This window comes from Corvus hawaiiensis, chromosome 1, assembly GCF_020740725.1.
Source record: "Corvus hawaiiensis isolate bCorHaw1 chromosome 1, bCorHaw1.pri.cur, whole genome shotgun sequence".
NCBI lineage: Eukaryota > Metazoa > Chordata > Aves > Passeriformes > Corvidae > Corvus > Corvus hawaiiensis.
The window spans coordinates 15,485,600-15,499,124 of record NC_063213.1 but is presented as its reverse complement, the minus strand read 5'-3'; positions in this window follow the sequence as shown (position 1 = coordinate 15,499,124).

Genomic DNA, 13,525 nt, shown 5'->3' with positions numbered 1-13,525 from the left:
GCATTCCTCAGATCATCTGAAGTCCCTAGGGATGGGAGTGATGACTGCTCTGCTTTCTGTTTGCAGAGAAAATCACCCCCAACCTTCCAAAAAGGGAGAGAAGAAACCCCAATTGCTGTGACACTCCTGGGTTTTGCTCCAGTTCTGAAACACTGGGCAAAGTGCTCTATTTCTTCCTGGAAATGGAAATTCCAGCTGAGGGAAGTTAGTAAATCTGTTAACATGGAAAGGGCCCAATTCCCTCCTTTGCCTATTTTATCTGCAAAGTCCATGGCAGTGTTTCTGTGCTACTCAACCCTGTCAGAGATACAATGCACAGCACATTTTCTCTTGATGTAACACTGGAGGGAGAAGTCCTTTTCTACACGGACAGCATGAAAACTGTGTTAATTCTGTTTTCTCCCTTTTAAGGCATTTACATAGCTTGAAGAAATTTCGCTTGTTTTACAACCAGAGAGCAAAGGCACGCAGGCAAATGGCTGCTGTCAGCACATGAGTGGCTCTGTACTGCACCAAGCCTGAGAGCAAGCACTGCTGATGGACTTCGGGTGAGAACCAGTTTGCTACAAGCACCTGGATTAGAAAACACGTGGCAGTGAGTAAACTTTCTCATCACCCACTTCAATTCAAAACAGGAAAGCTTTTTATGTCATGGAGAATTGTTGTTTCTTGAATGGGAACATCCACAAGAGAAACCCTCTCTACCCTTCAGAGAGACCTTTTTTTGATATTTGATACTTGGGACAGTTTGTGAGACTGTGGTGTGTAAATATGAAGCTTAATATTTGTGAGCAATTAGCTTCACATTGGGTAAACACAGGCCTTTTATCCATTACCCATCTGAAACACCAGTGCATTACAAGCTGGAGCCCCATTTTCCCCTGTGTGGAGATCTCTGGGGTCCTCAGTGGTTTGCTCTCTCCCTGTGCTGTAGCTGCTCTGCCTCATGTGCATGTACAGGTGCTGTGCCCTTGCAAGCAGCTGCTGCATCTGTACCCTGCATGGTGTGTGCCCGAGTGAACGCCCACTCTAGCAAGTCGGCTGCCCCCATCACCCTTTGTCACCCAGCCTCAGCTGGCAGTGCCACTGCAAGCCCCCACCACTCCTGCATACTCACCCCTCATTTTCTGGGAGGCTGGCAGGGAGGTAGGGATACACCAAACGGTGGGGTGCATCCATGGCTTCCTCTGCAGCTGGGGATACAGCATCCCACTGTGAGCCCTCTGCAGTTCCCCTTGGAACTCCGGTGCCCAGCCGTAGCCCAGGGCAGGTACTGCCTTGTGACCTCTTGTGCTTCTCTGCCTTCTGATTCACACTTTTTGTCATGTTAAAATCGCAAAATTCAGGGGCTGGGCTGTGCCATTCCCCCTCTTCTGGCCTGCTCACACCTACCTCTGAAATTTACTTTCCTCTCTCCCTTGTGCTGGGAAAAGCCCTGGGTAGGCTCTTTATTAAGACAAATAATTCCTGCCTTCTGTATACTTTCTCTCTCACCTGTCAGCTTAGTCAATGCTGGACAGCTGCACCACTTACACCTTTCTGGTGCTAAGTCCACATTCTGGATAAATGTTATTTCTCTTCAACAGCTGGGAAAAGGGCAGATCCTGACAGTCAGAAGGCAGCAAAACACCCTCTCCTGTTTTGATTTTGAGTTTATCCCCAGCATTAATAGAAAAAAACTTTTATCTGCATGGAGTTTAAGCATAACGAGTGCTTGGTGATGGCAAATACTCTGTTGGAAAGCTCTCCATCTCATAGTGTGTAGGGGCAATGTGGACATGGCCTTGCAGTAGCTTGTAATGCACAGAGAGAGAGAGTTTGGGTGGTCTGCTCCCAGGAGTAGCAACTCAGTGGGTGGGGTGGTGCTGTAGATCATAATTTTGGATGACTTCAGTGCAGTACAGAAGACTAAACTTCACACTGCTGCTCCTTGTCAAAAAACATTTACTGCTTAGCTGAACCACAGCCGAGCCTCCTCGTGGCTGCTCTGTGGAGTTCCACATGGCATCACCGGGTGCAGGTTGTGCTGCTCTCGGGGTGCATGGCCCTGCACCAGCAGAGGTGCAAGGGGCTAACAAAGCTGAGCACTTCTTCCTGGCAGGCATGTGCTCCCAGCCACACAATGACTGTGCTGATGAGCTCTACTCGAGGATGTTTAGAAATGTTCCACCACAAGTGCTTGGAAAACTATGAAAAGCAAAGAAGATCTCTGGCTGTGCCAGCAAAAACATCTCCTAAAAAGAGAAGATAAATTACTTTTTCTACATGGTAGGCTCGCTTTCCAGAAAGACAAACGCCACCAATAGTGGTGGGAGGGATAAAGGAGGAAGTTTGTATAAGGAGGTGACTTTTTTCAGTATGAAATTATGCATCTGTTCTGCCTGCCACAGACCTTGCGGCATCAGCCCTCCCTCCCTTGGCTCAGCTTCTTTCTCTCAGCATGAGGCTGCAAGCTGCTGTGCTAAAAATACATATTTTTAACATGAAATAGCTGCTTCTGCAGGAGCACACAACAAAGACTCCACAGCACTCCTTGCAGCCTCTGAACCTGCTTGGACTTCTCTCCTGAGGCTGGAGCATGAGGCTATCGATCAGAAAGGGCTTTGCTGACATCCCAGGTGAACTAGGAAACCTTACCCATCCCTCCATGGATTTCTCTAAAACTGAATTTGAAAAAGAGTCCTCCCAGAGGGTTTGTTCACAGTCCTGTAAGCGTGAACCAGAATAATATTACCATTTATTCTGGGACATTTTCCTACAAATTTCTCATTATTCCAGGGTAATTCTTTCAAGACCTGTTGGGTACATGTAGTAGCTGCAGTGTTTAATCCCTGTGAAGAGCTGTAGACTTTTCTGTTTGGGCTGAGAGCTGACAAAGTCTGGTATATCAGATGCTTCTTACCAACAAATAACTCTCATTCACTAAAAAAGTCATTTGATCAATCATTGAATGAAGAGATAAAAATAATAACAAATTGAAGCCAGGTAACATTGAAATCACAAACTGATAAGGCTGGATAAGACCAGTGGGGACCTCTGGAGATCATCTCATCCAAACTCCTGCTCAAAGCAGGTCAACTAAAACAGACTGCCCAGGGCCATGTCCTGTTGATGTTGAATGTCTGCAATTTTTTCCATTTACGTCTCTGGGCAGCCTGCTTCAGTGCTTGACCACGCTCATAGTAGAGCATGTTTTCCTTGTGTTTAAAGGGAATTTCTTGTGTTTCAGCTTCTGCTCATTGCCTCTTGTCCTGTCACTGGGCACCACTAAAAAGAACTTTACTCCATCTCCTGTAAACCCTTTCGTCAGGTATTTATACCTAAGGGTGAGATCCTCCCTGAGTCTTCTCCAGGCTGAGCAGTCTCAGCTCCCTCAATTTGCCCCTCTATAAGAGATGGGTCCAGTCCTGTAACCAACTTCCGGATCCTTCATTGGACTCTCTCCAGTATGTCCATGTCCCTCTTGTAGTGAGGAATCCCGAACTGGACACAGCACTCCAGGTGCAAGAGGGGACCTGCTGCAAAGCTTTGTCTCATGCAGCCCATGACACCATTGGTCTTCTTTGCCAAAGTTTCCCAGATCTTATTATAGGCTCTCCTGAAAGAGGAGGAGCATTTTCTTTCTTCCAGTCTTCAGGTATCTCTCCTAATTGCCAAGATTACAGAGTGACCTTGCAGCAACATTGGCCAGCCCCTCAGCACTCATGGGTACATCCTGTGAAGTCTCATAGGCCTGCATATGTCCAGTTTGTTTAAATGCTCCCTAACATGACCACTGAAAGTAAGTCTTTCTTGCTCTGATCTCAGGGTAGTTATAGCATCATATAGTAAGGATGCAATTTTCTCTTAATTCTCTGCCGTGCTCACCGCACGATGAGATTTTTTTCCCTGTTCAGTTCTACAGTATTCTCCAGAAAAAAAAAATTACCTCAACAGCAGGTTTTCATGTAATTATAACCTCTGTATCTACCTTCCTTCCCTCCCTTTTCCTCCCACTCACCTCCAGCACCCTGTTTCTAAATCCTCCTCCTCCCTCAGTACCTATGAGAGAACACAGGCAGTGCAGCATGTCCATGGACTCACACTGACTGCTCTGAGGGGCACAAGAGTTGCATGCTTAAACCCTTGTGGGTGTATGCTTGAAAATTTCAGCTCCATTTTGCAGATGAGGCGAGCTCTGGTGAAGATTTTCCATTGACCTCATCCTGTCCCCAGCACTGACATCATCAAATCCCCAGCAAGGGGTATTGTTGCTGCATCTTCACAGTGAAAAGGTGAAAAGACTCTGTTTAAACATACAAATTTAACTTGCTACCCAGGGTGTGCTTTAGAATACTGCAGAATTTTCCTGAAAGATTAATGATGTTAAAATGTGCTAATGGCAGGCGAGAGCACCACCGTATGTCCCAGCACAGGGGTGGTGCAGGCTGTGGAGCTGCTCCCTGGGGACCTTCTCCTGGCTGCCCCATGCATGGAATAGCACAGCACGGCATGGCAGCCCACCTGCCACTGTGAGCCTGGCCTGAGTTGACTGTGCTCTTGACAAGCCTTGGACAGGCTTGGGGAAGAGTTCCTGGTGGTTGCTGTCAAGCGTGCTGGTCCTCACCCTTCCAGAGAGTAGGCGTACTCTGAAATGACAGGTTTTTTTCCAAAGTGCTTGTTTGTCTTTTATGTTTGCCTCCTCAAGCAGAAGAACACTCTCTGCATTAATTCACCACTGCAGCCTTTTCAGAAGTATTGGCCTGGCCTTTGCCTGTCCATCTGCAGAGCCCCTCAGCGGGCTTGTGGAACGGATGAGCCCCGCTCCATTTCTTTCTGTATGTGCCCACGTCACCCCAGCAACCTGCCTCGGCCCCAGCCTGCTCCCCATCTTCCTGCCTGGTCTGGATGCCAAAACCTGCTTCTTTTCCCCACGCTGACACTTTTTTCCTTCTTAGCTCTTTCAGTGAGACTGGATCCTTCTGTAGTTTCAGCCATGGTGTGACAGTTGGATTTTGGACATTGCTAGCCGAGAAGATCTTCTATCCAACAAAATATTACCCATGCTGCAGGACAAAAAAAAAGAAGAAAACATTTAGCAACTTACGATCCCATCCTGGGAAATCTGTTGACAGTGAGCGTGGAGAGCCAGGCTTCATCTCCAGATTGTTTCTGCACATCCAGATCGTGTTTGCAAGCCCAGAGCAGGCTGCATTTGCCATAAACCAGATGTCTAAAGCCAAGTACACAGTGGGCACACTGAACCCCTGAACAGACAGAACTGATGGTCTCTGACTGCAAGCCTATGCCCCTGCCAGTTTGGGATTCTTCCGAAAATATTTCAATTCCACATTCTAGAGCATGCAGTTTTAACTTGAAGGGAGGGAAATCCTACCCATAGGTTTGGTTAGAAAATGAGATGCATCCCATAAAGCACTTTCTTTTTCTGCATGTAACAAAAAATTAATTACCTGGTATCCTTCTCTATTAATCTGCATATGACCAGTGAGTGGTTTCTACAGAACCCAGTGTGTTAATCCCATTGCCAAGGTACACCCTGCAAAACACCTGTTAAATGAGTCACCAGAAACTGTTGTGGAGGATACTGATGGCGTAGAAACCAAATTAACTATGCAACTGCTTGCTACTGGAGGAGCCTCACCATGATGAGCCAGGCTCCTCTGTGGCACTGCTTCCAGAGGAAAAAACTGGATCCATGCAGCCTCTGTTTTGCCTCTGACATGACAAAGGAGAAGCACTGAAGCAATCGCTTGTGCTCTGAGGTTGATCACATCTGACTTTCTGCAACCACACTCAATGGATAGAGATGATTAGAGTAAATTCTGGTGCTCTTTGTGTCTCTCTGGTGCTGGATGCTGATGAGCAGTGACAGTTGCACAACTGCTGTCCTTTTCCATGGTGGATATTGGAGATGGAAGGGTAGAGACATGATGGTACATGCTGCTTCTTGCAACCCTGTTCTGGGAGGCTTTTTCCCCTGAAGATACTCAGTGCCATACGGGAGAAGTAAGAATTGCATTGGAAGATGCCTGGACCAGCAGAATATTTATGTGGCTCTATAGACATATATATCAGTATATTTATCTGTATTTCTCCAAGTAGATGTGAAGATCAGTCATTTGCCTTGGGGAGGGAAGGTCAGAGTGGACACTTTACCTAACTGCACCAGGAACCAGGTCATAATGCATTTACTCCATGAAAAAATCTCTCTTCAGATCTGTGTCACACTTTAAATGCCACCAGAGACAAACTGCCCCCTGGTAATCCACATCCCCCTGGTTCTGCCCTCCCTGATCTTCTCCCTGTGCAATCCCTTCACTTACCTAATGATACAGCACAAACCATTATCTCACCCATAACCATACACCATTTTTCTGGAGCTCAGTGGGAAACCATCACCATTCAGAAATGAAATAAAAACATAGCAGCCTGCAAAGAGCTGCAAAATCCAAGAGTCCATGTGTGTTTGAGCAGTTTGTGAAGGATGCTGTGGACAGGCTGTGTGCCTGTGCAGGCTTCTGCTACCAGAGAGGTGCCTGGAGACCAGCACGTGCTGCTGCAAGGTGAGCAGAGGCACCCAAGCAGTGCTGTCAGCACACTGCTGTCCAGGCTGAGGTAACCCACCGCAGGGGATGTCAGTGCTGGCAGCACAAAGGCAGCATCCCCACCTCTCTGAGTTCTGTTTACAGAACCTCAGTCTCAGTTGGCAGCAGCCACCTTGACGTGGCCAGCGGGAAGGTGGTTGTATTCCAGGCTTCAGAAAAAAAGATGGCATTTCCCTGTCTTTGAAGCCAAGAGCTGTGTAGGCACTGTGTTTGCAGGAGATGCTCCCTCTTTAGGGAAGAGATCTTTTGGAGCAATAGCCTCTCATCTAGCATCAGTGTCACATGGGACACTAAGCACCAAAAGGACAGTGGGACACCAAAGTGAAGGACAGTACGTTTTGCTTTGAAGTTTCAGTAGCTGGTTACAGAGAGAAAATAGTTTTAATATAAATTCCAGCCTGTTCAGATTTGTCAGTAGAAAGTGTCTAGTGGAGTTTTACCTGTTTTACATATTTAAGAACGGATGTGAAGCTGAAGTTACCTGTAATTCCTGTGCATTTCTCAGCTATTCTCTGCCATGAGACATTTCATATGTTTTATACCCCAATGCACTTCCCCTCCCATTGCTATACTCCTGAGGTATTTAGATCATATCTTCGTAACTTCACTTTACTGGAAAAAGAAAATATATTACTGCCTCTCACACACAAAGTAATTATCCCAAAGGCTGTTCTGGGGTCTCTCTCGGTCTTCGTCATGCATGAGGCGGAAGCTTGATGCTGAATTTTTTGTTCCAGCAGAGATCATGGTCATTCCCACTGTCCTCTTCAGCTGAGTCAATGCAACTCTTTTCGAGGGCTGTAGCATAAACTAAATCAGCGACGTGTTTTGGGTTAAGACGCAACAATCAAAAGGGGGAAAGCTGCATCTGTTTAATATATGTTCAAGCAGATCAAATAGTTTGCTTTTATTACCCACTTTCAGAAGTGTAACTGTCTGCTGGCGTGTGAGGTGAGATGCTGGGCTAGCTGTGCCCGCAGCTGTGCAGCCACAGGGCACAAAGGTTCCATGCTGGACGCCACTGGGACCCCCAGGCAGGTCTTGGAACAGGGTCTGGTTCTGCTGGTGTGGTAATGAGCTTATTATCGTGTCCCAGGACATGCCAGGACCTACCTGCCGGCTAACAAGGGATGAGTTGGAAGTCACCAATTCCAGAAAATCCACCAGTAACACAGCATTGGGAAACGTCATCCCCAGTGTGGCAAATACAGAATAAAGCCATGAAAATAAATGGCCCAAAGGAACAGGCGCATTAGGAGGCATTTTTGCTCCTTCCAATGTGCTCCATTTACAGACCAGGACCCTGTGCTATATCCTCCATTCAGCTCCTTTTTTGTGTATCACCAAGGGGTTCTTGCCTGGCCATGCCGTCAGCCACTGCCACAGCAGTGCCTTTATATTGCCTCTTTCTTCCCCCGATCTAAGATTCTCTTTAAGCATTGCCAGCTACATGATCCCACTTTCATGAAAAAAGCAACAAAAAGAAGTATTTTCCAGCAGCCAGGAAGTTGGCATATTTCTAGCTATAACAAAGAAAGTGGCCATAGCCTGTTTTGTACAGATGACTTCCTTTAGTTAGGCCAAAAAACGTGACTATTTCAAAGCTGATTTATGTTTCTAACTGAAGTACAGAATCTTAATCTCTCTTACTGTTTCCCCAGTTTGAACTGTGCTTGGCTGAGCAAGGAATTAGGGTTAGAGATGGAAGTCAGAAGGAAGAAAGATCAATTGTTCCTATTGCAAAAGTAAACAGCAGTAATTGCTTAACTGTTTCTGTATTTTCTAATCAAGTGGATTTTTCAGACCACTGCAAAGAACCCTTGGTGTGTGCAAGCAGCACACACTGAAATAAAATCAATCAATCAATCCACATCCTCCTCCCCCCTTGAGGTGCTTGCTCTTCTTGTTATTGGTCCAGGGCAAGGACAAGCTCCCCCAGTGCTCCAGGCCTCTGCAGAGGACAGAACAGCAAAAAGCCCACTTCTCAGTGGATCAAAATGGTGGTATCCAGACCCAAACTGGGACAGATCTAGAGAAATGTCTGGAAATCTTACTGGGTCACCTTCTGAGTGCAGCAGGGCAATGATCAGCCTTGAAAGCCGAGTCCTGCCTTCACAGCTGCCACCACCATCAAGGGACCACAGCACAGGGCTCTGACCCCTGACAGCCCTTGGACACTGCAGGAGGAAAATATGCTCATGTGAAAACCAGCCCTTTGGTGAACACATGAGCTCCTGATACCTTGTTTCCAATGGGTTTGTGTTTCATGTTTGCCCTAGGAAAGTGTGGTCTCCTATGCTATGAAATCCAGAACAGTGGGGCTTCACCCGAAGCAAAGAAAAAGAGGGATTTCCAAAAACTCACTTGATTTTCAGCACCAGCCATGCTCCCTATGCCCTGGTCCTGATGATAACCAGGCTCTGTGAGGATGTTTGGATGGAGGCAAATCACACAGCTTTGCACTACACATCAGAGCATGGTACTCTCACTGTCTGCAGCAGCTGAGTACCACGGAAAGCATCAACCATTTTGGATCAAGTTCTCATCCCAAATAAAGCCACAGTCGAAGCCCCTGGCTGCCCACATGTTTGCATGTCTTTGTGTCACCCCTAGGCTATGCAGGAGTTTCCCCTTCACTGGAGTTTTTAACTCTCCCTCCTTGCCCTCCCGGAAGTGTGCTATTTATTTTAGCCCTAGCACGCATCCTTCGGAAACAAATCTTCAAGCACCCAAAGGGCAAACTGGGCTCTGCTTCAATCTGATTTTTAACAGACTGGCTGCCTTCACCAGCAATGAGACCCTGCTACCCCTGCCAGCCCTTGGCTTCATCCCCTCATGAAGATGCTGAAGGGTGTAGTTTCCCACAAAGACAGGGATGTTTGATGCCCTGGGACTGAACTGGGCTGTCATGTTAATGAATGATACCCCTGTGTTTAAAATGGCCTTGTGGATATTGAGATGGAGAAGGACTGGATAAGTTTCCAGAAGCTTGCTGTCCTCTATGTTGTGCAGATGATTTCCCCCCTTTTCCTATTTTTTTCCCAAGATTTCATGTTTTTTGACAAACAAATGTAACCAGGATGCTGAAGGGATTAACTAGGATTGAAAAGACTTTCTTGATTTGGTGATTTGGACTGTTAATCTTTGGTCTGCATGAGTCACTGGAAAGCTGCTGTGTTCCTGTGTGGGATGTAAAGGGTGTCACATAAACCCAGGCTGCTACACTGCAGGTTAACTGTGAGCAGAGCAGAGACGAAGAAAGGAATTTAGCGTGGGCAAGAGGCACACCCTCTATTTTGGCAAGAAGCAGTTCACATTCTTACTCTGATTTACACTAGTTTATAGAGAAGGCTGAACTGAGTTCTTGAAGCATGTGGTAGTGTTTAACTGTATAAAACTTGGAATCAGCTTCAAGTACTGCATATGGAGAGATCAAAGCTATTGAACTATATATTTTGTATAAGAAATATCTATGATGAAGAAATAAATTTGTCTCAGTAATAGCCAACAGGGAGAACTCTCTGAAAACAAAGGCTGGTGCAGTGACGTCCCTCTGTTTACTTGTTTTGCAGGGAGATTGATTATTAGAGCCCTCACTTTAACATAAACTCTGCAAAGGCTTGTGTACTTTGCATGAAGCCACTCGTTCTCCTGAGGCTGAGGCCAAGGCACGCGCAGTGATGGAGCTGGGCTCTCTGGGCTCACGGCGCCAGGGCAGCAGCTCTGCCACTGGAGGGATGGGGGCTGCACCTTTCTTCTCAGTTACATGGGAAATACTTTCCTCCGGGTGCAGTCAGGCTGATATAACTGCCTCTGGCCATGTTTTTCCAAAAGGGAAAGAGGCAGAAAAAAACCTTTGCTTGGCTTTTTTTGGGCACATCTAATTGCTGCCTAGTCCAGATCAAGAGGAACAAAGGATGAACTGCAATGCCTGTCCTAGAGAATCTGTGAAAGTCCGGGGTCCTTCTGCAACCCTTGGCACTGATGCTGACCTCCCAGCCCATCACCGTGGAGGGTCCTTTGCCACTGAGTTTGGCAGCCATTTCCTCCACCATCCTCTTCTGAGACCTCCTCTCTCTCCCTCCCTGCTTGCTTTCCCTCACCTGGTGCAGTTGTCTTTCATGTTCTGGTTATTTATCTGAAGCCTGCTCTCCAGGGCTGCCCCACATGGCTATTTTAGTCATTTCCTGCAGCAAGTTCCTGCAATTGTTGGGTTGGCATTGTGTGAGTCACCCACCACACTTCCTCCCACGCTCTCTCTCAGATGGGAAAAGCCTCCTCCTGCTAGTTTTCCTTTGTTAACCAAGGCATCCTGAAGCAATTCCACCTTTAACAGCACAAAGGCCATGCTTGACTGCAGCAGCCAGGTGCTTTGCAGGACCAGAGCAGAGACACCATCGGAGCAGAGGACACCACTGAGCTGCCTGGCAAGTGGTGCAAGCAGGGGAAACCAGCTGGGCTGATCTGCCCCTTCCTTTTCTTCCTGCAGGTCCATGTGGTCACTCTGTCCCTGGGGCTTTGACTGGGAGTGAAGCCAGATTTCAACCAGAGAGAGACCCAGACCTGGGCTTTGCAGCTGCAAAGTGACCTTCCTCATGGCCTTTCCTGCCTGGAGGACACCTGCACATTGCACCCAGCATCCGTTTGCCCTAGCACCAGCAAAAACCCTGGACCAGACTGTCCACTTTAGTAGACAAGAGGCACAAAATCTCTGCTGCTCAAAGCCACAAGTCTGTGTAAGCAGAGCCCTTTTGGTGACAGGAATGCTGGGGCTGACTATCACCGCTCCGTGATGGAGGGCAGGGCTGGCAGGAGCCATCCCAGCATGCTGTGTGTGCAGGGCGCTGGGAGGCTGCCTTGTGCGTCTGGGCACCACATGGCCCTGGGAAATCACAGCTCACACCTGGCCACATGTTGGCCTGACTTCCCAACCAATGAGATGCTAGCATGTGAGCACTGGAAGAATCTAAAATATATGCAGGGCAGGTATCTAAATACACGTGATGGGTGTGTGTTTAAAATCTGAAGGAAACAGCCCAGCAAGGCTTTTTTACATTCCATCATGTTTCTTTTTGCTTGTTTGTTTTGTTTTAGGCTTTTTGTATGTTTTCATACGAAATAAAACTGCATTTTTTCACCCCTGAGTACCAGGCTGGTATGGCATTAACATTTCTGTCCCTGTAAGAGCAGCAATTATTGGCAAGTTTGAGCCTAACAACTCCTTCTGTTTATTTGATGGAGATCTAATGTTTTTCCCGCTTGTGCTGTGCTGGACAGACTAATCCTCAGTGATGCCCCTTGCAGACCTGCCTTGACTCCATTCAAAGAAGTCTAGCGCTATGTTTGTGGGAACATCACCTTTGGCCACAGGTCCTCCCTGGAAGTGCCCCAGGGCACACTCACTTCTCTGTCCTGCCTTGCACTGCGTGTGGGTGAGGTGCAGCAAAGGGAACCCTTTGGAGTAAGCCCATATGTGCCGAGCCATGGGTGGGTGCCGAGCCCCACAACAGCCAGGCAGGAGAAGGCACAGACAGCTCTCCAGAATGCTTTTCTGAAGCCGTCCCTGAAAGACCAGGGACCATACATGGGCTTTACACAGCTCCTCATTTATACGAGAGGAAATCTGGCATTTCTCCCCCATTAGTACCTGAGGATATTGGCTCAGCTGATGTTTTTTTGAGCTGCTTGTTAGGTCTGCTCTTCAGTGACACATTTCCCACTGGGAAGGTACTAAAATCACCACCCAGTTGCAGGGGATAATTATCATTTCTGCAGGAGCAATCCTGATGTTTCTCATTAGCGCCAGTGCTATGTGTGGAAACCTGCGGTTTGGAGGGAGCAGAGGGCAAACATGTCCCTCAAGAGCACTGGGAGAGGAGGAAGGCTGAACTGCCACCACCAGAAGCATCTGCTGGTTCTGTGCATGGGTAGCATTGTCCTGGGACAGTGTGAGGCTTTTCTAACACATGGAGACATGTCCAGAAGGTGGAAGGAAAGGAAAGGAAAAGGAAAGGAAAAGGAAAGGAAAAGGAAAAGGAAAAGGAAAAGGAAAAGGAAAAGGAAAAGGAAAAGGAAAAGGAAAAGGAAAAGGAAAAGGAAAAGGAAAAGGAAAAGAAAAGGAAAGGAAAAGGAAAGGAAAAGGAAAGGAAAAGGAAAGGAAAAGGAAAAGGAAAAGGAAAAGGAAAAGGAAAAGGAAAAGGAAAAGGAAAAGGAAAAGGAAAAGGAAAAGGAAAAGGAAAGGAAAAGGAAAGGAAAAGGAAAGGAAAAGGAAAGGAAAAGGAAAGGAAAAGGAAAGGAAAAGGAAAGGAAAAGGAAAAGGAAAAGGAAAAGGAAAAGGAAAAGGAAAAGGAAAAGGAAAGGAAAAGGAAAGGAAAAGGAAAGGAAAAGGAAAGGGAAAGGAAAGGGAAAGGAAAGGAAAAGGAAAGGGAAAGGAAAGGAAAGGACCATAGAAGGAAAGCTTTTAAAAAGTGTCCTGTGAACAAAATCCCATTACTTCTCTTCATGGCTTCACTCAAATACAGTGATCAGGTAGTGATGCAGGAGGAAGGTCGGGAGGGAATTTATGAGCCGCGGGTTGGGCTTGGCCTATCCTTCAGCATCTCACAGCACAGGGCTGTGAAGGATGACTGGTTTATGCCTCAGGGATGGTGCATGGGCTCTTTTCAGTGCAAGTGCAAGGAGAAATATCTCCTAAATGCTGTGTCCTTGCCCCACAAGGAACAGAGAGATACCTTGTACATATCAAAAGGCAGAGAGCACATCCAAATTACTCTATTAATCTCTGGAGGCATCAATTCTCTCTCTACCACACAGATGCAAGGAAGCTGTTGGCTCCGAGCCTGGTGCAACAGTGCAGCAGCACAGGGGTAATACACCCAGACCTTTCCTTTCTTTGTCATTTCTCAGAGCATCTGGGATCT